Below are 24,475 nucleotides of genomic sequence, written 5' to 3'. Positions count from 1 at the left end.
TCTTTACAAATATACAAATTTAATTTAAAATCCCAATCAAAAGCGCCTACATAATTTAAATATTTGCAAAATAAAAATTTTGAAGTTGGTCAATTTGACCTGTCTGACAGTTTTAGTATTAAATATTAATCGCCTCGGAACTTCCAAACCTCTTTCTTTTTAAATCGTCGTATGTCAATTAATTACTATGTTTGGTCTTATTGCTATTGCTACACTGCTACGTTGTGATGTTGTTACACTGTTGCGCCTCCACAATGTTGAAATGTTACATTGATACGATACCACAATGATACAATGCCACATTGCTACATCGCTGCATTGCTACAATGTTACATTTCCACATCGTTGCATTGCTGCAATGCTACAATGCTACGATGTTAGAATGCTACATCACCACATTGCTACACTGCTAGATTCCTATATCCCTATTCCTCGTTACATTAAATTATAAAAATTCCCTTCCTCCATCTACCTAGTAAACAATCATCAACCTCTAAACATTCAAATCTTTTCCAAATCACCCTACACAACTCATACAACGCTAAACTAAACAATCTGTTCCTACAATCAAAATCCAAATCCAAAAACCAATGAAACCCTAACCAAAAAGCGAACGTTACTCGTACCAATTCATCAACCCCTCACCATCGAGGTATCCAAACATGATGTCGCGCGTAGCCACCGTGTCCGCGTCAGTTCCTCGCGTACGAGGAACCCGAGCGGTACGGCCGCGTCCAAGAAGAAACATCCCGGAGGGACAAACGCCCGCGGCGCGGAAGACGAGGAGACAACCGTGAGGCGCCGCGTGGCGCAGGGGCGGGGGTTGGTCACAAAAACAATAAAAAGGAAAACGAGCGGAGAACGAAGCGGTGAGCCGAGCACGGAGCAGACGTGACTGGAGGCTGCGCGGGGGCGGCTGATACACACGAGAATCACTATGGACGAGGGGTAAACACGATTTACACCATGACGACTATCGCCCTTCCCCCTCCTCACCCGCCGCACGGTAGGAAAGAGCCACGCGCGTACACCCTCGCGAGGCTGAGTTACAACACACGCAAAGAGACGGTCCCCGGCGCAGGAAACCGAGGGGATGTTTGTCGTACGCGTTATTTGGCCAATAAAACCACGTGGCGGGTCCGCCACCCCCGCGAACTACGCGGAGGAGAGAAGATCGGGATGGGTCGTCGTCGGACAGAGAGGCGAGATCAAAGGCCACGCCTCGCGAGCCGTTCGACGCCTGCGTGGTTCCGCCTATCGAGCACGCTTTCCGCGGACACCCGTCTCGGCCGCGACACCCGAACGCGACACAATCCAGCTGGAACCCTCTTCGGACGGCTCGGACGCGACACCAACGGGATATCGTCGCGCTTCGCGATCTCGACGCGGTTCCCGGGTTATTCTGCGACGGCACGTTTCATTGATGCCTGTGCCGAGTTACTACTGTGATATCGAATTTGGAGTATTGAGTGGGAAGGACTAGATGAAATACTTTGACTCTGGCATTTGTGGCTTGATCAGTTTCGAGGACTTTCGCTATGCAGGTTGCTGTTTGGCATGTTGATCGGTGATTTCGGGAAGGTGTTTGAGAAGTTGAAGTTTTGTCAGCAGTTGACTACGTGCCGACTGGAAGCTTCTAATCCTGGAGTTTATTGGACTTGAGGATGCCTAAATAATGACTGAACTTCTGAGGATGCCAGGTGCTGATTGAATGTTATCCTAGCATCGGAGATCGAATATGACTAAATTCTTGGTCTTCGAAGATTCTACGTCAAGTGTCACGAAGGATTTACTCTATTAAAGACTTGGACGAACACGGTGTTACAGTTTGAGAGGACTATGGGAGCTAGAATCGCCAAAAACACGGGAGCAAGAGCTGTTGACGTATACCAAAAGTGAGTGACCTGAGCAAACCCTTGTCATTGATATTCAGTGTGTTAGAAGAACATTTTTAAGGCAGTGCTTCTCGTAAATTATTCTGACGTAGAGTCACTAGAATTTCCTGGTGCCAGTGACGGAAAAAAGGATCATTGGAGACGTGTCAGTGGTCAAAGACTCGAATAGCGTGACAATCGTGCGAAGGTCGTTGGAGAACGTTTCGATAGATCGCTGAAATCGCTCGTTCGGGGATCGGTTACGACGATCGACGGTCATCCGCGAGGGTGCGGAGGAAATCGGGAAAGTGTTGTTCAACCACGAGTCCAGGATTCTCACCCCCGGAGGCGGTGCCATCTCACCCGGGGGCGCGGGGCCACCCGCGAGCCCTTCTTCGGGACACTATCACCCACCCACGCACAGTCCACCCTTGGTCAAGGTATGTGATTGTTGCTACGAGTATCTGTAATCTTGTGTTCCCTGAATAGGAGAGATTTCACGATTTTTTCATCGAATCTCGGATGATTTTCATGTCTTCGGTGAAGTGTAAGAAAATAGAATTTTGTTTGAGAGTGTTTTGGTTGTACGCTGCTTTTTTATTTTGTTCTTGTTAATGTATTTTATTTTATTTCGAATGTTTGTTGGAATGATATATGACATTTTTGTAGCATTTGATGGGTTTGTTTACAGAATTGCTTGTTAGTAGGTGGTTTTTCATTGAATTCGTTTGTTTATTTGCTTTTGTTAAGGAGGAGTTTATTTTGGTATGAGTAACAGTGGTTTTTTGAAGTTTGTGCAAGTTTTTTATTCGAGTTTGGTACTTTTTAATTGAGTTTGAAGGCGCGAAGGTTTTCCTTTCTGCGCGTCGGTTGATTTGTTGTGTGTTTTTTGCGAAACGAAAAGTGGGGAAAAGTAATTAATTGTACATATAAAGAATCCAATGCTTTAGCGATGAAATTTTGACAAATTTATAGTAATGCACAAGTCGAGGTAAACTTACTTTTACCTGTCAGTTTGTCGTTTGTGGTTTATAAAAACAATAGGTTTTCACGGAATCGGATACTTGTAATAAGACTATAACCCCTTTAGAAAACGTAACAATTTATAGTGTCTCTGCATTTTGATTTTTAGATATTTTCAATTTGAAGAGAATGTAATGAAAAACTAAACATTTTCCGTTTCATTGTGACATTTGATGAGTATCATAAATGTTATTACGACATTCGTTAAATTATTTATAAGATAATTATAAGATGAAAGAACTGTAGGAACAAGAAATAAAAGGGATTACAGTTATTCTTAATTTTTACAATTTTATAACTGCTTTTTGGTCAACGTAGATTTTATAATTTCCGTTTCGTTTATTATTTACTGTCTGTGTTAAATATTTACTTCTAAATGTTGTAAATTTCCTCTGTTTTTTGTATTGATATTGAATTTCTTTAAATTTTAACTATATTCAAAGAAATTGAAACGTTTTGAAAATACATAGTTATTTGAAATTTAGTGTATTTTTGTATTTAATTCCAGTATTTTTTTATTTATTGAATGATTTTCTGTTAAAAAATAAATGGTCTTACGTACAGCGAAAACAATGTTTGCAAAATATAAGTTACATTCGAATGTTGAGTATTGTTCTTGTCGCATGAAACATCGGTTTAGTCATATCCGCATATAAATTAATTCAGGAAGGAATTTCTTTAAGCGTAACTGGTTCAAACCAAGTTAATTTACCGGTTTGAGCCTACTGTTATAGCATTTGACTATTTTTTCAATTATGTGTGATGGGGTGCTTGAGAAAATTGGATAATATTCGGAAGAATCATTTTGGCACGATTGCAATAAAAGTAATAGTTAATTCTATATAAACATCTGTGTAGTTCAACACGTTGATCGTTGAAAGTTTTATTGTGAGAGCGATGTTACATTGACATAGTATTTTATTGCACTACTTAAAAATATATACGTGTACGTATTGATACCTACGCTATTATTGCACTCATAAAATTCTAAAAGCAATTGTTTAATAATTGAATGTTTCAAACAATTTAATTTTGTAACGTTGATCTCCGACGATCACTATAATGTGTTAATATATTACATAGTTATTTACATTTTGAATTTTAAATTAAAATATTTAAATTCTGTTATAAAATAGTAATTAACAGAAGCTCAACAAAAGTATTCATTCGAAAAAAATTTTTAATATTTTCGTATGGATTTTACTTGGGTCGTCTTCGAATTTATGATCCGACGGATGGGGGATCGAAGGAAGATATATTTTATTTTGGAAAAGGATATTTTAAAGAATAAAATGTGATACCCAATAAATGAAAATTGTTACATTAAGGTCAATAAAAATTAAAAAATGAATTAATTACTGTTCATTTTATCAGTCTTTTGTACAACTACAGAAATGTAATTTTTTTATTTCATTTTTCGATGAATAGTTCTTTGAAAAAGAAATATTTAGAATCATTTCTTAAAATTTCCAGTTTAAAAGATTTTATGTTCACAACGCTTAAGTACTTAATTTAAATTCATTTTTATGTGAGAATTTTAGATACGAGATTTGAGATTACTTGCCATTTGAATTCACAAAAATTAATAATAGCTGCAAGCTCATCGCAAATTACTTGTTTCCAAACTACCGTCCAACGAACCGTGCTGAAACAGTGAAATCAGCTATAACTATCATCAAACCCAATTTTGCGAGCTCCGGGACACCGAGCGAACGTATCAGAGTATTTAAATTCAGCAACACCAGTTTATTTAGACCTCTAACACCCTAGTATTTGTTTGATGACGCGAATAAATGCGAGACTGGTATTTACAAAATCGTAATAAATTTTTTTCACGTTTCATTTCAATATTATACGAGGACTATATTAATAATCTACGAACTTTAATTTTTATATATATAAATTTTTATTTGAAATAGCTTTTGTTAAAAAGTAAATGATTAAAATAAATGATGTTTTCAAAGTTTATATTATATTTAGTCTTCATTTTATTAACTAGTAGTAAAATAATACGATCTTTTGTAACGTCATTTATTGTAACAAAATCGGATTGTGTAATTTGTCTTTTCAAAGAATCATTGTTCGTTCAAAATTGTACCGAATTATATTCTAATAATTATTATTAATACTCCTTCAGTACATTAAAATTTTCATTTAATATATTACATTTCACTTTGGTAATTCCATCCAATAATACAGTTTATTAATTTTAATAACTTTAGTTTTGATTCTATTTGGCAGTAAAATTTATTAATATTAACAAAATTACTTTTGCTACCATTAAATAATACAGTTTGTTAATGTTAATATTAACTAACGTAAATCTTCTTTCATATTACTAAAATATTGCACATATGACGTTTAAATCCATACTTGGGTTACAATGTTTCAGCAGAGTCGTTCATCATTAAATATTCTCTCGTGCAATTCTATTAATTTAAATTACAAAAAAATAATTGGTTACCTGTTTGAAGTAGAATATATTTAACTCATTTAGAAAAACTAAATAGTAATTGATATTTGATCTTCTACAGATTCAGAGTTGATGAAATCGTAACGCACATACCGTACCTAGACCAATCATAGAACATTCTTCGGTTGAAAATAAAAAAATAATCGCAATATGGAACAAAGAAAATGTTATCAGCAAATTACATGTGGTATCTTTTATGAACATATTTAAAATAGTCATATGAATATTACTGTTCATAAAATAAAAAAATTGTTAAAAGATCATAAAAGATTCCATAAAGTCTAAGAGATTCAACAAAAAATGTATTATTAAAACCTGAGAAAGAGACAATTATTTCATTTTTAGCCATAAATCATCCCTCCTAATAAGAAACAGAAAAGCTAGAATTGCTCTAATTCATTCCCCTAAAAACTAGAACCTTTCTGATTGGTTCCCCAAAAAAGTAGAACCTCTGTAATTGGTTTCCCAAAACACTGGAATTACTATAATTCATTTCCCAGAAAACTAGAAACTCTACAATTGATTTCCCAAAAAAACTAGAATATCTCTAATTCATTTCCCAAAACACTACATCCCCTCTAATTAATTTCCCAAAACAGTAGAATCCCACCCTCGCATGTATAAGACTCTCCGATACTCAATCAATAATCATGAATAAGACACCCTCGCAAAGCTTATCAAACACCAGTTGACATTGCCACGTCAAGTGATCGATCCGTTTTCAGCATTTAATTCATGTTTTTCCATGTATTGAGCTTGTCCCGATCAAATCCTCGACTCCCGTGGCTCTGAGCTTCCGTTCTCCATCTGGTTTCCGGAAATCAAAGTCGGCGTCGGTATTCGTCGCGACGCGTCGCGACGCGCGCAATGCGATACCCTCGGTCGCCGGGAAAAGCGGCTGCTCTTTATGGTCACGTAATAACCGACCGGCCGTTGAGGGGATTTTCGCGAACAGCGAGGAGAGCGGCAGAAAGCGGGGAGCGGACGGCGGAGGCGGGAAAGAGGCTGACGATGATGGGTATAAGGACGGCTGTCCGGGCTCGTTTTCGTCAGGCACCATCGCGAATCCCTCCGGGGACCCCGAGCGGCAGCTGTCTACGGCTAAAACTGCCAGCGGAAAAGCTCGTCGAAACTTAACGCGGTATGATTTTTGCCAAATGATACTTGGCTGGCTTTGCCCTCGGTCTCCCCTATTTTCGCCGCGCCGGTTGCTTGATACACCTGTTTAACCTGTTAACTGTGGAATTTAGTTTGAAAAATCTCTCGTTTTGCGCTGAATAAGATGAAAAAATGAATTGTGTACTCGTTAAACGCAGGGCTAGTGCGCCAAGAGAAAAACAAAAAAGAATTGCATGTATATCTGTAAAAATAAAGAATACATCGTTGAAAGAATTGGTATAATTTTAAGATGACGTATATACTCGTCAAACACAGTTAATTTGTTAATCTTTTATCTTGTTCGGTGAATGGATCGTTGGTTGCAAAAGCATGGTTTTTTGTTTTTTTTCTTTGTTTTTTAGTTTCATTGCAAGGGGAATTTGTATTTGGTTGCTGTAGTCAGTTTACTGTTAATAAGTAACTATGAGATTTATTGGTATGATCTGTTTAAATTTGATTGGATTGTGGAGGACAGAAGAAAAGTGAAAAACTTCTTTTTTCAAGAGTGTTGCGGATTATTTGATAAATTATGGGGGAACGTATTGTTCTTTTATAGTAGTTTGGATGGAAAGAGGAAACAGTTTGGTGATGTTTAAATTTTGGAAATTTGGATTGTTGGGGTAGTATTTACGTATCAAGTTTGGATATGGTGATTATTAGATTACTGATTGTTGTGTAAATCGATGTGTCAGTAAATGAATTTATCAATAGTACATTAAAATACAATTTAATCGATGAATGAATTATAACTAAAGACACTGTAAACTTGAATATATGTAACATGAAATAATGTAATCCACACTACTACTAATCGCTAATTGTAAGTACATTACCGTTATTTACATATATTAATGTATCGCTAAACAAATTTATTTATAATTAATTTGGCTAATACTTTCGTGTAATGGTCTTTGATACGTTAACATGAATTGTCATAAACAGAAGTTGGATTCAAAATTTATGGCTTCTTCGATAATCACATTATTAGTAATTAAGGCATTTTACTTGTCTTTGGTACTAGAGACAAGTAAAAAGAAGCAGTGGCATAATTCAGAAACAAAGAGTGCCACGAGCTTTTTAATAAAGCTCATTACTCGTGATCAAAGAGTCTTAATTCTTGTTGAGTAGTAAGGTGATAGACGAAATCTTTCGACGTTTTTATACAAACAGTTTAAGCCTTTTAAAAATGACACTGCACTATATTACATAATTGTATTTATTCCACTTTGTACAAGTGAGAAATACAAAAGTAATATCTTTAATTCTCTATCTAAGGTAGATTTCATTGAATTTCTATTTCCCGTATTTGTTTTTAAGTAGTTGTTGCTTAGTGCGAGGTATTTTTATTATTCAGTTTATAAGCAAGCAATCGAAATAAAAAAAAAAGTCGATATTGAAAGCGAGATAAAAATTATTTAATGTTCGGTGACATTGCATATGTAGGTTACTTTATTCGTCCTCGGATACATGACCGTGCAAATATTAAACTGATGAAGTGAATTAAGAAGTTATAACAATAAAAGGAATAGTATAGCTCAGATGCAAGTGAAACAGTTGACTGTAATTGGTGGATTTAATTGGCACGCAGACTCAAACTACCAGCCACTATAAATATATATATATATATAAAATGATCATTCAAACGGAATATTCCACACTATCAATCATTTATTGCAATTGTAATTGTCAGGAAGTGTTAGAGTTAAACCAATGATATTCTTCGATTCAACTGACATACAGAATTACAAAGTAATTTAAATTTCAGCAATCTCGTCGAATTAAACGTCTTATTTTCTGCCATGAAAATCGAGTATCGACTGCAAATAGAGGAATTATCGATTCATTTGCCAAATGATTTATGATACTTTATTTTACCAAATAGGGTATGATAGTTTCCCATATGCAGTTAGTCACTGTTCCTAAGATCTCTAATTGGTACATAAAATTTAATAAGCAGAAACATGATAATTGATTATTCAGCAATTTAGGCAAAAATAAAAGATCCACGATAATTATACGTTTACGTAAGGACGTTACACGTTGATATGAAAGTGGAGGAAGATAATTATTACAATATTTTTTGTAAGAGCTTCTCAAATTTATGTAATGTAAATCAGAGGGTACAATACATTTTCAGTGCAATTTTTGGATATACTTGGTGCGTTAATTTTTACTATTGTCAAAGTAAAATAGCTCAATAATTTCCTGTTAAGTTAAGTGAAGTTAATAAACTAAGATACTTTTACATTATATTATTTAAAAAACAAATCGTAGTTCACAAGTATAACACGTAAAACTGTTAAAAGATTAATTAGTTAATAAATAAAAGAAACTCTATAAACCTAAATTAAAATAAAAACTCATCCACTATTAACTATTAGGTTCATAAAACTATCAAGTACAGTAGAATACTGCATAACGCGATTAAAAAATTCCAAGTTACAGCGATTTCACGTTTACGAACCTTCACGTTAAATTTTCTTTTGATACTGACCCAACTTCTTTTTCTGTTTGCATTACTTTCTTACGAAGAATCTCACTTGTATAGTTCTTGGGTTATCCCATAAATAATACGATTTTTCATTTTTCACATTATTTTTAAAAATAAAGATAAATGATGAAACTGTTTTCAATTTAAAACATATTCGCCTTCATTATCTATAAATTGTCCATCTATACATTATAATTGCTTTTAAAAAGGCTTGTTTACCCACACTGAATGACTAGAACCTCTATAATTCGTTTCCTAAAGCACTAGAATCTCTTCAATTGATTTCCCAAAACGCTACCATCTCTCTAATTCATTTCCCAATGCACTAAAACCTCTCTAATTGATTCCCCAAAAAACTGGAACGTCTGTAATTCGTTTCTCAAAATACTAGAGTCTCTCCAATTAAAATATATTTGCCTTATTATTTATAAATTGTCCATCTATACATTATAATAGCGTTAAAAAAAGTTTCCTTTATCCTCATTTTTAAACATAAAGGACACATAAAAAACCTTATTATTTATGAGATGACTCAATATTTTCCAATAATTCTTTAATCGTTTTATTGGACGTAACCAGTAGCTAAATTATCAACGTTCTCATTGACATTTTATTTCCTCCATTTAAGTTTGTATCAGTTCCTGTATTGTCGGATCAATTAGTTTTTCAATTTTTGTTTTTCCTTCTACCTCTATTTTCACTAAGAAAAATCGATCATCTAACTTGTTTACTCCTACTTTGCAATCAGTTATTCCGCTCGTTACTTTAGAAATATGTCTCTACAAAGTGTCGGCGCGTTTAGTGTTAAACTAAACGAAGTTAGCAAGGTGTATAGAATAGGACGAAGGGCTCTGTCAACCTAACGAATTCAACATTACACGCGTGTCTAACACGTTCGCTCTGATTAAACTTAATTCAGAAGACGTTCCAGAAAAAGGCCCTAACCGCGGTCGAACCGGCGGCTCGCGCTGTCTGCCGTCCAATCCTGCCAACTTAACCTCATTAATAAATTAATTAGATATTATTGCGTTGGCAGCCGGGGCGGCAGCTGCGGGCCACCTCTCCTTCCCTCTTCGTCTTTCGTCTTTCTTCGTTTCCTCTGGGCCCGCAGATGATGCTCCCGGGACGCCGCTATATACGTACAAATGGAGGGTCAAGACCCGTGACGTCACTTCTTGTGACGATCACGCGGATACGCACGCGTTCACCCGCACGTTTTTCCATCTTCTGAATAGTGACGAAACTATAATTCGTCGGATTCGATTGGCAACGAGATTGTAACTTGAGATTGATTTGCGAATTTTTGACACAGATGTTGTATTTCGACATTTAACTATAAATATAGGATTGATCGACTGTTTGAGTATTTGGAAAATATTTGGGAAAATTCTGAATTTTTAATTTGCGAGCAATTAGTAGGTTTGGGAAAACTTATTAGGCGTAAGTAAAAATGATATTTGGTAGTAATAATAATAAAATTAGTGATAAGTAAACGATAATGTAATAGCGATAATGATAGAAATGATAATAAAGAATCAATAAAATGATAGCAGTAATGATGATAAAATTAATAATAGAAGAATAAAGTAATAGTAATAATAATAAGTACATCCTCTATCGCAAAAGGATTAGTTTTCTTATGTGCGCCAGTGTAGTTTTAAACTTCCTCGACAATTTCTGAAGTAGAAGAATAAAGATTATTCAACGGCAAATATAGTTTAGTAATGAGTAAAAACATGTTATTACTTAATGTGTTTCAAGTTTTATAGATTTCTGATTTTATAAATTCTACTTACTTAAGTAGATTGTTACATGTAACATTACTTTAATGTCGTGGTTGATGGACTCAGCTCAACGTTAGTGTCTTTTGTTGCAGGGGGTAGTTCAGCATAAATTCGTTTTATTAAGTGGATAACTTCAGGATAGTACTTACTTCGAGATTATATAAAATATAGGTAAATGTTTCCATTTTGTGTAATGGATAAAGAAACTGAATAGCGCCTGGCGTACTTCTTCATTGGATAACATCTTCCTCTAGGCTGATCAGTTTGCGTATGAACACTAGCCTGTAAATTGGATAAGAAATGAAGCTTGGGCCATGTTGATAAGAGGATCAATAATAAGGCTTATGGACTCGCATTGAGATACAAGGTGGTCATTTTAAGTACCATTTGTGATGGCAAGCATGCGAGATTGATGCAATCAGAGCTTGCCTTAAACCGAAAATGAAACTAGTTATTTCTATAGTCTTATCTCGTATTATCAATTCAATATTTACTCTTACCGTATGAGAAAAATGAATTTTCGTTTGCGATCCAAGTTTCTCGAACTAGTTTACACGTAATAAAATTTGTATGACAATTTTAAATAAACAGTAATAACGAATTTAACTAAATTATTTCTTGCAAAATATTCGAAAAATAGTATCAATTACTATCATTTTTTTAAAAGAAGTTAATTTTGATCAACAATATAAAAAGAATTATAAAATAATATGTATTTACAAAAAATAATAATCAAACACTACGCGATATTAACAGGATTTCTTATTCAATTGACTCCTCAGCACCGAACATAATTTTATTCGAATAAATTCTTATTCAATTGACTGCATATCTCTTAGTACCGAAAACAATTTTATTCGAATAAATTCTTATTTGATTGTCTGCCTACTCCTTAACACTATATAAAATTTTATTGAAATAAATTTTTATTCAATTGAGCGTTTGTTTCTTAGCACTGAGTTCGGTTTTATTGAGATAAATTTTTACTCAATTGACTGTTTACTTCTTAGTATTGAATACAATTTGATTCGAAGAAATTCTTCTTTAATGGATTGTTTATTTCTTGGAACAGACTATAATATTTGACTATAATTTTAGACGTATTTTTATATTTTGTCTAGTCTTCTAGGTCTAGTTTTCCTATTTGCAACATTTGTTACTATACCACAATATAAGCGTCACATTGAAAAATAAAAGTGGCTTTATCAGACATAGTTATAAGAGAAAGCACAGAACATGGGATTAGTCTGAAGAATTCTGGATCCAGATGAGGTTGGGCCATTCGGGCCCAGAATCCTAATATTGAAGGAGACCGCGGCGGCGCTCATTACGGGGTAGCACGGCGACTGGTAATGACAAAAAGCACATGCAGCATTATCATTGCGGAGTGTATGGCATTAAGCTGTAGGGGGCCAGGATTAGGATGTCGGCCATTACCGCGCGTCACTGACCGTTTATTCTACGCCGTGCACGGTGTGGTGACTTCCTCTAGACGCGCACGTATGCCTACATAACCAGAGGATGAGGACACTCGCGAGATCGTGAAATCTCGACGTACGCGATTCACCTTTCGATGTTGCTTCCGATTCAGTAATGTTACGCTGCCACGTTTCACTGGTTCTTAGGCTTCATTCATGCCTTTGAATGCTGGACAAGGTCACACTCATTTTTTAAAGTTTTAAACACTTTGAAGCTTTGCATATTAACACATTGTTTACCGATCACGAGTTAACTTGTGTTTGTAATTGCGTTAACTATTTTTATTTTTGAAACTCAGGACAATGTAGAATATTGCAAAAGCAAAATATTAAAAGTTCTATAAGAGATATGTCCAAAGATTCATTTCAATTCATTATATATAAATAAGGTATATTGAGGTTTGCTTAGATTGTTTCTATTTGAAATTCAGTTACGAAATAATAATCAGTGACCCGGGATAGTTCCCGCGAAGAATTGCCGGTCAACAATGTGTTAATACTAGAACTACCGACTGTTTAACTCTTTGAATGCCAGGGGAAATTTTCATGTATATTCGAGAAATGCCTGACAATTTTAACACGAAAACTACTGAGCAGTTAAATGGATTTTTTGAAATTTCTTTATAAAAACTTCAAGAGTGCATCTATTAAGATCTCAATTGATTTATAATTCAGTTTGCGTGTTTTTAAGTAATTTGTATAAAAATTTCTTTGAGATGCATCTTTTATTTTTTCAATAATTGCGAAAAGAAGAAATCAGGACCATTTTGACCGGTTTATTGGTTCTACTGTTAAACAAAGATGCATGATTATAAATGAAAATTTATATTTCGCTCAATTTTTATCTAAAGCTGATAAAATTTGTACACAATACTAAAAACATGGTAGACTTCCTTTATTACTAATAGAATCAAGAAGAAACATTTCACAAGTGCTTGGAGGAACGATATATCGCTCTTTGGCACTCAAAGGGTTAATACGATTAATATATAATTCTTATAAAAATTGTAACAATAAATGTTTCTTTCGTTTTTCATGCATTTATTAGTTTAAGTGCATTTTGAATATTTACCGCTTTTAAGATATCAGTAATTGCGAAATGAGAAAACTGAAACTCGTGGTTTTGATGGGACGTAATGTTACCGTAATCGCAGATTTGTATATTTTTTTTCTATAAATTACTAGAGGAATGGTAAGTCCTTTGTGGAAAGAATTGCGAGTTAGAGAAATAGAACAATGGCAGTTTGTAAGGGTAATGTGATCACAGTATGTGGCATTCAAGGAGAGAATAAATTTTTTTGGTCAATTTGAGTACGATTATTTTTAAATTCTTTTCATACAAATTTGTTATTAATTGACTAATAAATTTTATGCTATGTACAAGTCAGTAAAATGCCGTAAAGTTCAACTTTGAAGTAAAATTTTTGTTGATAGAATTTTGTCTTTAAGTATATAAGTAAACTCCAAAGAAAAAGAGAAGATACAAAATAACGAGGTAAACAGAAATACTATTACATTCTGATAATAACAATTTTATAAGTAGGTAAATATTATAATTACCTCCATGGCATTGAATAATAAGATATAAAACATTAATTGTAATTAAAAACAAATTTTATAATAAATTCATGAAGAATAGAATTTAATAAACGACTTCTTGCGAAATAAATTATGAAGCAAGGATTTAATACAACAATTTTCGAAACAAATCAAATTTTCATTTAGTTTCGAGCTCTCTGCGCCAGCTTGGTAAAATATGATTTTATGTAAACATTCGCAGCGCGGTGATCGCGCGGTATTGGATGCTCAACACATCAGTACAGCATTAAGGACGATTCAGCGACGCGCTTAGAAGGCCCGATGCGTTTAATGCGCTTGAAGCAAAGCAGATAGCTCGGTCTAAATTGCGCTTAAGTAACTTAAATTTAATTTAATTTCGCATTGGCTCATTGGTGTCTCCGTTGGCAATATTTAATTCAATACGGGCGTAACATTGTGTTATGGGCACTTGTGCAACGTTCGCGGCGAACGGAGGAAAATTCAATAAAAATGTGACCGCAAGAATGTTGATGCAATGCAGCGAAGATTATTAGAAAACGATACTGCACTGGTGAGCGTCATTCTTTATTAAACCTTTGTCCTATGATTTATTCTTTAACTATGATCAATACAACTACTTTGTCGTTAACAATTTATTAGGAACGAAAAATTTCGATGCTTATTCTATGCCCACGTTTACTCAAAAGGATAACGATTGATAATAGATAAATAATATTTAATTTATATTTTTACAAAAGTAAATAACACTTAAACTTCCCCAATGCAGTTTAAAATATTTATCATCTGTCTGACGTGATATTGTAGGACAAGGGGTAAATCCTCTGCACTCGATGATATTTCTTATTACAAATATTCAGTATTTTCTAATGAAATATTGGTAATGCTATTTGCAATTAACATATAAAAGAATCTTGCGTAAATTGAGGATCAGAACTATTTTATTTTTGTTTCATATGACGATACCTCGTATGAAACTTAATATTGAATTTTAAAGTTTATAATTTTGCTATGTTGAATCAGTGTTTGAATGTGCAAAGGTTGCACTTCACAGATTTTAGAATGTAGGTATATGTATGTTATTACTATACTGTTACATAAAATAATTTAGAGAAAAATTTCATCTGTAAAATTTGTAGAACTCTATCGATCTTAAATAAAAACGTTTGGTGTAACACGTATAATGGCGATAGCTATGCCAATAACAAATTTAAAATCACAAATACATTCCAGAAAAAATGTCAAGAGTTACTTAAATTAAAATTAACCGTCAAATGACCGGTTTCAAAATTTAATTAAAAATTCTGCGTTGTCTTCCATTCATTTACCTTTATATCAATTCTTGCATTGACCGATTGATCAGTTTCTCAGTTTGTCTTCCCTTTTGTTTCTATTTCTACTAAGAAAAATTTATCATCAATCTTGCTTACCTGTCGGTTCTAACCAATCATTAAATTTTTTATGATAGGAATAAGTATACACTAAGCGCCAGCAAAAACCTGAGTTATCTATCAGTGCCTTAACACTTCGTACCGAATGGTACACATAGGTACTACGAACATTTTAAATTGCCGGAGAGCTAGAAAACGCCGAGATAATGAAAAATTGTACCACTTGTTAGAAATATCTATCGCTTATAATGCAATAGTAAAACAAAAAATTCCACGCTCTTTCTATGTCTAGATTTACTCTACACCATACAAATTACTAACAAGAAGAATGTTTTATTTGAATTCAAAAGAACTGAATGACACTTATATTTGTGAAACCGTATTCAAAATCTTTACCACGTGTCTGACGATATTGTAAGGTAAGGGGTTAAGAAAAATATATATTCAGGGACAAAAGGGTTAAACACTGAAAAAGAAAGAAAACCACATATCAGACTCTTATTATTCGAACAATTAAATTATTCATTAGCAGCTTTCGAATTTGCATATGAAAGTATGTGTAGCTACAGATGAATAATTTAACTGTTCGGATAACGAAGGATCGATATGTGGTTTTTTCTCTAGTATTTAAGACTTTGACACACAACTCAGCTATTTTGTCAACAACTTCTCATAAGTTTGAAAAATTCTCGTATACGAATTTTGATTTGAAATCGCCATTGCGGTGGCATTCGACCGCAAAGGTTTCACCCGTTAACTGCGAAATTTAGTTTGAAAAATCTCTCGTTTCGCGCGTAGTAAAATCAAAAAATGAAGTGCGTATTTGTATTTGTCAGACGCAGGACAAAAACACCTAGGGTATATTTTAATGGAAAATCAAAGCAAAACAAAGAAGAATTAGATGTTCATCTGAAAAAATAAAGAATTCATCGTTGAAAGAATTAGTATCATTTGAGTCGCTCAGAAGCCAATGCGGTTAAGCACAGAAAACAAAAATTGAAAAAAGTATTGTTGTGACTTCTGAAATTATTATCCAATATATTCAGAAGCTATAAAAAGAAGGACTTCCTGACCTAGAAAAAACGAAGGAACGAGTAAGTCCTTTAATAACTAAAAAGAATATTATTTATTCCATCAAAATCTAAAAAAATCAGAAAGTATCAAAAAATGCACGTAACCGCATTGGCTTCTGAGCGACTCATTTCAAGCTTTAAGATGATGTGTATACTCGTCGAACGCAGTTAGCTAGTTAATCGCAATCTAAATAACAAAATCCGCCATCTAAACTCAAACATTCGCAGCCCAACCGTCGTTGGCCAACATGCAAAATCATTCTAGTCCCAAGAAGAACACAGATCGTGTCACGTTGTGCCGGCATCCGTTAAGTGCGCGCGATCGGCGCGGCTCGAGCCGAGTAGCGCTCGTAAAGACTTTCGTGCGTGATATATCTGGCCGAGAACGAAATTGACTCTTAATTGCAGCGGCGCCACGCGGGCATGAATAATTGGCGGCGTCAGGGACGAATTCGACGACGGATAATGGCAGCAATCCCCGAATCGGAGCGTATCATTTATTCAGCGGCCCGTAGTCGCCTGTAGCCGAAACTGTGGATTTGCAAATCGCATTAACCCGAGCGCGAGAAAAAAGTCACCCCCTTCGCGCGCCCATGCGTGCGGGGCGGGGGTGGGGGGAGGGGATCAAAGCGCGGTGATTTTCATTCGCTCGCTAGGGCACTTGCCGCGATTTTCTCCCTCTCCCCCGAATACGCGGCCGTTGATTTAACCCACTGATTAACTGGCGTCGTCCTTTGTTGCCATTTGGTAACCCGTTGAAAAGCTAACATGCCTAAATAACGGTCCCGCACTTTTAGGCGTGTAGCTTAGGATATTTTTAACACGTCGTTGACCGGTCATGAGTTGACTCGTGTTTGCTCCTGCATTAACCATTTCAGCTTTTGAAACGCAGGGTAGTATAGAATATTGCAAAAGTAAAATATTCAATGTTATATAAAAGATATGTCCAAAGGCTCATTTCAATTTATTATGTATAAATAAAGTATATTGTAGTTTATTTAGATTGTTTTACTTTCATATTTAATTACGGAATAATAACCGATGACATGGGACAGCTGCTGCGTGAAATTGCTCGTTAACAACGTGTCAGTTTTCTTCTTGTAATTATTTTCAAGCAATAATGTCGTCGGCAATCACCGTGGTCAACCTGTTAAATCCACTCATGAACCACGAGATATCTTGTCATACGTCCGTAATGCGTTAAGCCCGTCGCAAGTCACCCCCATCGGCGTATGCAAACCAGCAACCCTGCAAGCAACGAAAAACGTTTCCTCCGGAAAGAGTGCAACGATGGAAGATCAGAGGGGATACGGTCCCGTTTACACGGGGAAATGCACACACATGAGGCGGGGGTGGATCTCGCAGACACGCCCCTGCCTGGCAAAGGTGCACAGGGAGTGTAGGGAGAAGGTTAAGGGAAAAGAGGCCTTGGAAAAAAGAAAGCTCGAAGAACGAAAGGGAGAAGAGAAAGGTAGATCGAGAGTGTGCTCCTTATATCGGTACCCCTGGAGGCTCTCCCCGTCCGCCCCTCGACCCGGCCACCCCCCAAACCGCCTCCTACTTTCGGCCTCGAGGCTCCTGTTTTACGCTTTTCGACTTTTTCAAGATTTATCCCTGCCGCTTCCTTGCTAAATCGCTTTCCGGGCGAAATTTACGGTCGGGCAATAATACAGGAGCACCGTGCTGTGCGGAGCGTGTGTGCGGGAAAGGGGCGGCGGGCAGGGGGTTGGCGGAGGAAGGATACCAAGGGGTGGAAGAGGAAGCTCCACCCGGTCGAGTAACAGTAAGGGAGCCTACATACATTCCCAGCACGTTCCCGGCTTCTTCTCTACCTGACTGACTGCTTCCACCTCTTCCTCGAGCATTTTCTTTACGATCATCCAGCCAACCTACCCCTTCCACCGACACTGCGCCCCGGGAACCCGTGGACCAACCATTTTCCTGGCGGGAGCGTTTTGTATCCTGACTTCGACGACTTATTCGGTAATCATTGTTTTTGGACAGTTTTTTGAGAACTTGAGTGGTAAGGGTAGGCGTGGGGTGGATAGTTTTGGAATCGATGATTTTGTGGGAATGTTAGAATACTTGTCTTGTGATACCTTTTGCAACTATGCCTGATAGAATTATTTTAGCGTTAATAATTTAGTAGAGAAAGACAATATGATACTTAATCAATGTCTGCGTTTACTCTAGAGGTTAAAGAGTGATAATAGGAAAGCAATATTTAATGTATATTCAGATAAAGTAAACGTTGTTTAGACTTTTCGAATTCGGTTTAAAACTCTCGTAATGAGTTTGACACGGTATTATAAGACAATAAGGGTTAAGGGACGATTGACTTGTGGTGAAGATTTTAAATAAAATTTAAAAAACATAAATATTATTCAAGTCTTTTGAATTGAAGTTAAATATTATTCTTCTATTAATAATTATAGTTTAGAGCAAATATAGGCAGAGAATATGCCTAGAATTTTTCTCTTTTTTCAATAAATTATTAATAGCAAAGTAGTCGTATCGGTCATAGCTGAGAAGTAAATCGTAAAGCAAGGGGATAATATTTTTAATATTCTATGAAAAATAGAATTCGTCGTGATTATATATATTTATTTATAATATTTATTTATTTAATATTTAAATAATGTAATAAAGTGTCTTATTAATAATTATTCTACATAATAAGTCTAAGTGTTATGTGGTACTCTTGGTTTACAGATTATTACACTTCTAGTTTAAACTGGAAGGATTAAAATTTAGTTTCTGTATGAATGTTATGTTGAACTATGTAATTTACATCGAATACGTGGACTTAATCAAGAGAGTTAATGCTAAAGATACAAATAGTTTTAATATTTTATTAAAACAAAGGGAATTTCTTTTAATTTCGTTGGTTCAAGCTTGTCTCATTTGTTTCCAGGCTTTCAGAACTTCCCTTTTTATATAAATATTCAGTTGTATAAAAAATCGCAATAATATTATTCGTAAAGTATTAAATTTTAATTTTCTTTTATTTTTCTTTAGGTTTAATTTTCTCTTATTTTTCCTTATAAATCTTCATACAGCAGTCTTACTGAATAGCATAAAAATGATCAATTTAAAACTTTGGTTGTGTTTACAAAAATAATCCTTTACGTTGTGTACAATATTGAAAAGTGATGCTCATTATGAATTAGGTCCACTCGAGATACGTATCTGTATAGCGAGGGTAGACTGAGAATATGGTGGTGGAAATTTGGCTTATTCCCCTCCGTAGCTCATTATGCCACGTTTACAAGCTATCCCCACTCCGTAACTTCCGTTGAGCTCACACAACTTGGTCGAGTACAGTCTCTTCGAAATAGGTCATCAACAGTTTCTGGTGATTCTTCTGACAAGTGACAGGAAAATTGTAACAAAGTATATTTTTCAGTAACAACATTAGAAAACAATTTTGGAGAACAATAGTAAGCAATTTTATTATTACAGAATTCACTACAATGAATCAGGTTACAATTGTTTTACAATCTAATTTTTACAATTTAATACAGTTGGAAGCGTATTAAAAATGAGAAGCGAACTGAATGAACATAATTTTATTACTTGGTTCGTGAATTTAAATCTTTTGGCTTTGTCATAAAAATTAATATTTACAGACTCTCCTTGTTTAATCCATACACATGTGCATATAAATAGGAAATATTGAATGTGACCTAAATTTCACCGATAAGCTGCTTACTGGCTTAAAGCTATAACAGAATTTTAAGCGATAATACATAATTTTAAGACCATTAGTCATATGTTGTGATATAAGAAACATGAGTGAAAATGTGTGAACGAAAATAAATGTCTAAATATTATATTATTTAAAACCACTCAGATTTCTATAGAATCTCTTTGTAGTATTCTTCACCATTATAGATATACAGGGAGATAGTGGTCACTTTCAATCATGGGAAAGCCCCTTATCTATTATTCACAGGGTGCAAAAGCACAGCGGGCCAATAAAGTATATAAATGATGTTCTAACGTGAAAACGCGTCGAGTGCGGTCACTTGTCCGCACGTGACCAATGAATTTCTGGCCAGGATTTCACGGAAAATGGTTTATCGAATTCTGTGGGGTCTCCGAAAAAGGGGCTGATGAAAAGAAATAGAATTCTTACGGTGAAAAGTATACACATAACGTAAACAAATTTGAAATACAAAATCACTTTCTTAAATGATAGTGAAACGATTTCAATTATTATTATTTTTACATTATTACAGGAGATAAATGAAAGCATTATTTAATGGTTATTAAGAATAATATTATTACATTCAGTCACATTTCGTAATTAATTTTATATAATATTTTTGTATATGTTTTTTCATTTAATAAATTTAAATATTTATTATACATCATAGAATGTTGAAATATGATGCTATTTACATTTATGACAGTGTATTATTTATACATATATTAAAGAACATAAAATGCTATATTTATTACGTACGAATGTTAAGTAGACTCGTCAACAAAATTCAGTCCTGCAACTATGAATTGTATTTTTAAAGATAAATCTCGAAGTAACATATTTTATAATTCCTTATCACATATGAATATTCGAAATTTTCTCTAGTCTGTTGATTTGATTGCTGTACCTAAACATCTTTAGTAAAATGCGACTCAGATAGATTAAATTATTTAACTGCATCAGACCCTTCAGACCCTCAATAAAAATACACTAAAACAAACAGACATCTTTCAATCTCTAAAAAGATTCCTCCTCAAAAAAACTTAAAATAACTATTCGGCCACAAAATATTAACCTACAAATAAACCCTACAACTATTACAAAATGGTGTCTCAATACTAAATACAAACTTCACTGAAAAATCCCTCAGGACCAAATCTACTATAAAACATATTCTTCCCTCATTCCTCATCTCTTTCTTCATCCCTTTCCATTGCCGTATCTAAAAATTACAAATGGATTAATCCACCCCGCAAATTCAGTGGACCAGAACGAACGGGGGTGGTTACCGGTACCCGAAAGATTGGGAAGCGTTGGACAAGGGGGCGCGACATATTGGATGAAATTGGCGCATATCAAACAGGGAAGCAATTGGAATATAGTCGGATCCAGATCCCGTTCGTCCCTGCCGGCTCACGCTCGGTTCCGTCGGAAATGGTGCCCTCAGGGTGAAACCGGGAAGCGAAACCTTCGACTGCGCATCCCCTATCTCTCTCTCTTCCTCTCTCTCCCCCTCAGTCACTCTGTCACTGTCTCTCTCTTCCTCTCTTCCTCTTTCTCTCCTCCCTCGCGGCCTCCGGCTCTATCACCACAGCCACTTCTCCCTCTTTTCCCCTCTTCGCCACTCTGTTCTCCGTCGACCGGCGCGGCGGATCTCTCTACCCACGCCGCGACGGCACCGCGATATTATATCGCCGGGAAAGCCTATCTACTCGCAGACGTTGCGGGTCCAACTTCCACTGTCTTGGAACGAACTTCAAATTAGATACAGTCCTATCCCGGGCACAATGGTGTGCTGGGTAAATACGATCGCGTAATTTGGTATTCCCTTTGGTGTAATCGGCCAGGCCATACGATTTGCGGAGGATTCGGCGTGTGTTTGTTGAGCGAGACACCTTTCCACCTGGCTGCTTTTACCTATCGGTTTTCGCTCGATTGAAGGCAGTTTTTTTTTTAAATTAAGTACCGTGTTCGTTATTGATTAATTCTTTGGGTATTTCCCGCGTGTGACTTTGAATGTAGATTTTGAAATTCTAGATTGTTTAACACGTTGAATGCCGTGTGTATCATTTTTGGTATATGCCAATTTTTGTAAACAAATATTTTTTTTTGAGACATGTGGGCACGGATAATGATACACGTTACCAAACAGCGGATATGTAACAAGATGATATTGAAATTTATCAAAATCTCCAAAAACTTAAATATAATTTAATATTTGATTTTTAAAAATCAATACAGTTTATAAGCAAAATATAATTGAAATTCCCGGCAGCACGGAACGTGATAAAAGGGGATATGACATTTAAATATTAATTCTGTTTGAATAAGGTCTTAGTGTAATGATTGATAGTTTTGTTTGTTTATACATACATTGTTGTATATGTATTATGTTTTAAAATATTCTTACTCATGAGTTAACCCTTCGTTTTAATCTCTGCGTTTATAGATGATATATTTGTAATAAATATTCTTTATTTCAGTAGCGTATAGTTCTATTACCCGTTTCCGATAAGTAGAAATGGTTAGTACTGTACAGACACATTAGTATATGTACTTCCTTGCATGCGACTTAAGAATATTTAATTTTCTTAAGATAAAACTATTATATGTAATTCTATTTTAATAAGTGTTTTAGTTTCAATATAAATCTTTGAAAATGTGAATCTTCCAATAAATGTTTATTAGGAATTTCTCTTAACCTTTTGTACTCGATTTATTTTCAATATTATTGGGTGATAAACTTGTATTTATTTTTAGGGAAATGAGTCAAAGTAAATTACACAGGTAGAATTCAACGTTTTATATTTATTTTATTGATAATTATTATTATAATAATATTTCATTTTTATAATATTTCAAAGTGTGGTGCTTTTTCAAACAATTTCCATCTACTTTTCCCAAAGTCTTTTATTTGGCTTTATACACTGTTTTATATTCGTTCATTTAGCTTTAAAATTTCGAGAAGTCGATTCAGGTGTTCGGTAGTTACCGTCGCCGCTTCATTTCCTACATGCATATGCACTAGCAATTTCCAGAATACAAGTGGACAATGACCATTTCCGGTATTTTTCATGGATGCTCTTTCGTCGACGAGTATCCGACGAACGGAGACAGCTTGCTCGAGGCGGTAGCCGGTTCGTAGCCGTCTCTACTTCGCGACTATGTAACCGGAGAATCAATACGATCCTCCTCCTCGTTCGGTGCACCAATTGAGCTCGTTGAATCTGTGCCCCGAGCCACGCGGTTACGTATGCCCAGCCCGCACACAGCTACGCGGCCGCGTGTCCGTGCAAGGGGTTGCGTGCACGCATACAAGCGTGACCAAAATTTCACGCACGCACGTACACACGCACACGCGCACACACACGCCGGCCGACGATCCACTTGCGATCGATGAACGCAGCGGAGACGCACGGAGAGACGTACGCGTACCGCAGCCACCAAACAAACTCATCCGTGTAATTGGCAAATTGACAGATTAATTCAATCACAGCCAATGCTTCTTCGTCCCGGGCTCTCGTTCTCGTTTAGGCTCCCCGTTAATCTATATTGCTCCATCGATGAAGAGCCGTTGCGGATGACTCTTATCGGATCCTGTTCGTGCCTCGCGCGTACCCATTTTTCTTCGCGAGGTGATTTATTGCTTTTTTTTTCTTTGTCTTTTTTTTGGCGATGTCGCGATTTTTCAGATGTAATGAGTGACAAGAGAAAATTCTATGTATATCCTATACCGAAATTTGCTGTGTAACAGGAGAATAATATTTCGTTTGAATTCGTAAGAATTGGGTAATATTTATGATTGTAAATTCTATTTAAAATCTTTACCACAAGTCTTGCATGTTATTATAATGCAAGGGGTTATTAAGACTAAGAAAATTATATATTAAACAGTACGAAAGAAAAGAAGTAGCAACGACAATTGAGTTCCGCGCGGGGACAGCATTATATAGGATGAACGATCCTGGTTTATACAGGTTTATATAGTGTTATACACATTTATCCAGCTTTTTACAAGTTTAGTTCTATACCGAATGAAAATATCGACAAGCTGAAATATATCCCACTGTCCGTAAATATGGTATACACTTTGATTTTTTTCTTGTTCGAAAGTGTGATATACATTTACAATTTTAATGAAGTAAACTGATTTTATTTATGAAATAGTTACAAGTATCTAGTAGCACAAAGAATAATAGAAAAAGTTTTTACTTCTTTTTGCAATTATTAAACAGATGACGGATGTTTCTCTGAGAAATTATAAATTATAAATCAATTAAAGTATCAATACATGCAGCTTTGGAGTTTGGAGTATTATTTATGTACGTATTTCGGGGAAACATATCTTCATCTTGATGATTTTTGTAAAATGGTTTCAAAAATCCAACGTTTGTACAAAAAGTTTCGTTCTGATATTATCTATCACAAATTGGGAATTTCACAACTTTTTCTTCTCTAGTGTTC

General features: G+C 35.2%; 1 protein-coding gene across 3 annotated transcripts in view; it reads left to right on the top strand.

The window, feature by feature from the left end:
- Positions 1-1,285: 1,285 nt before the first annotated feature.
- Positions 1,286-24,475, top strand: part of Drgx (Dorsal root ganglia homeobox) — a 78,166-nt gene continuing 54,976 nt past the window's right edge. Inside the window, exon 1 of one of the 3 annotated variants that reach the window (XM_031980372.2) lies at positions 1,286-2,314. The gene's annotated coding sequence lies outside the window, so the exon portion shown is untranslated. Of the gene's footprint in view, positions 2,422-19,658; positions 19,743-24,475 lie in introns of those variants that run through there. The other 2 variants (XM_031980371.2, XM_031980373.2) reach the window with 2 other exon arrangements.

This window comes from Nomia melanderi, chromosome 1 (assembly GCF_051020985.1).
Source record: "Nomia melanderi isolate GNS246 chromosome 1, iyNomMela1, whole genome shotgun sequence".
In the NCBI taxonomy this organism is placed as follows: Eukaryota; Metazoa; Arthropoda; class Insecta; order Hymenoptera; family Halictidae; genus Nomia; species Nomia melanderi.
Note: the sequence above shows the minus strand (reverse complement) of the source record. Positions and strands in the feature narration are given on the sequence as shown.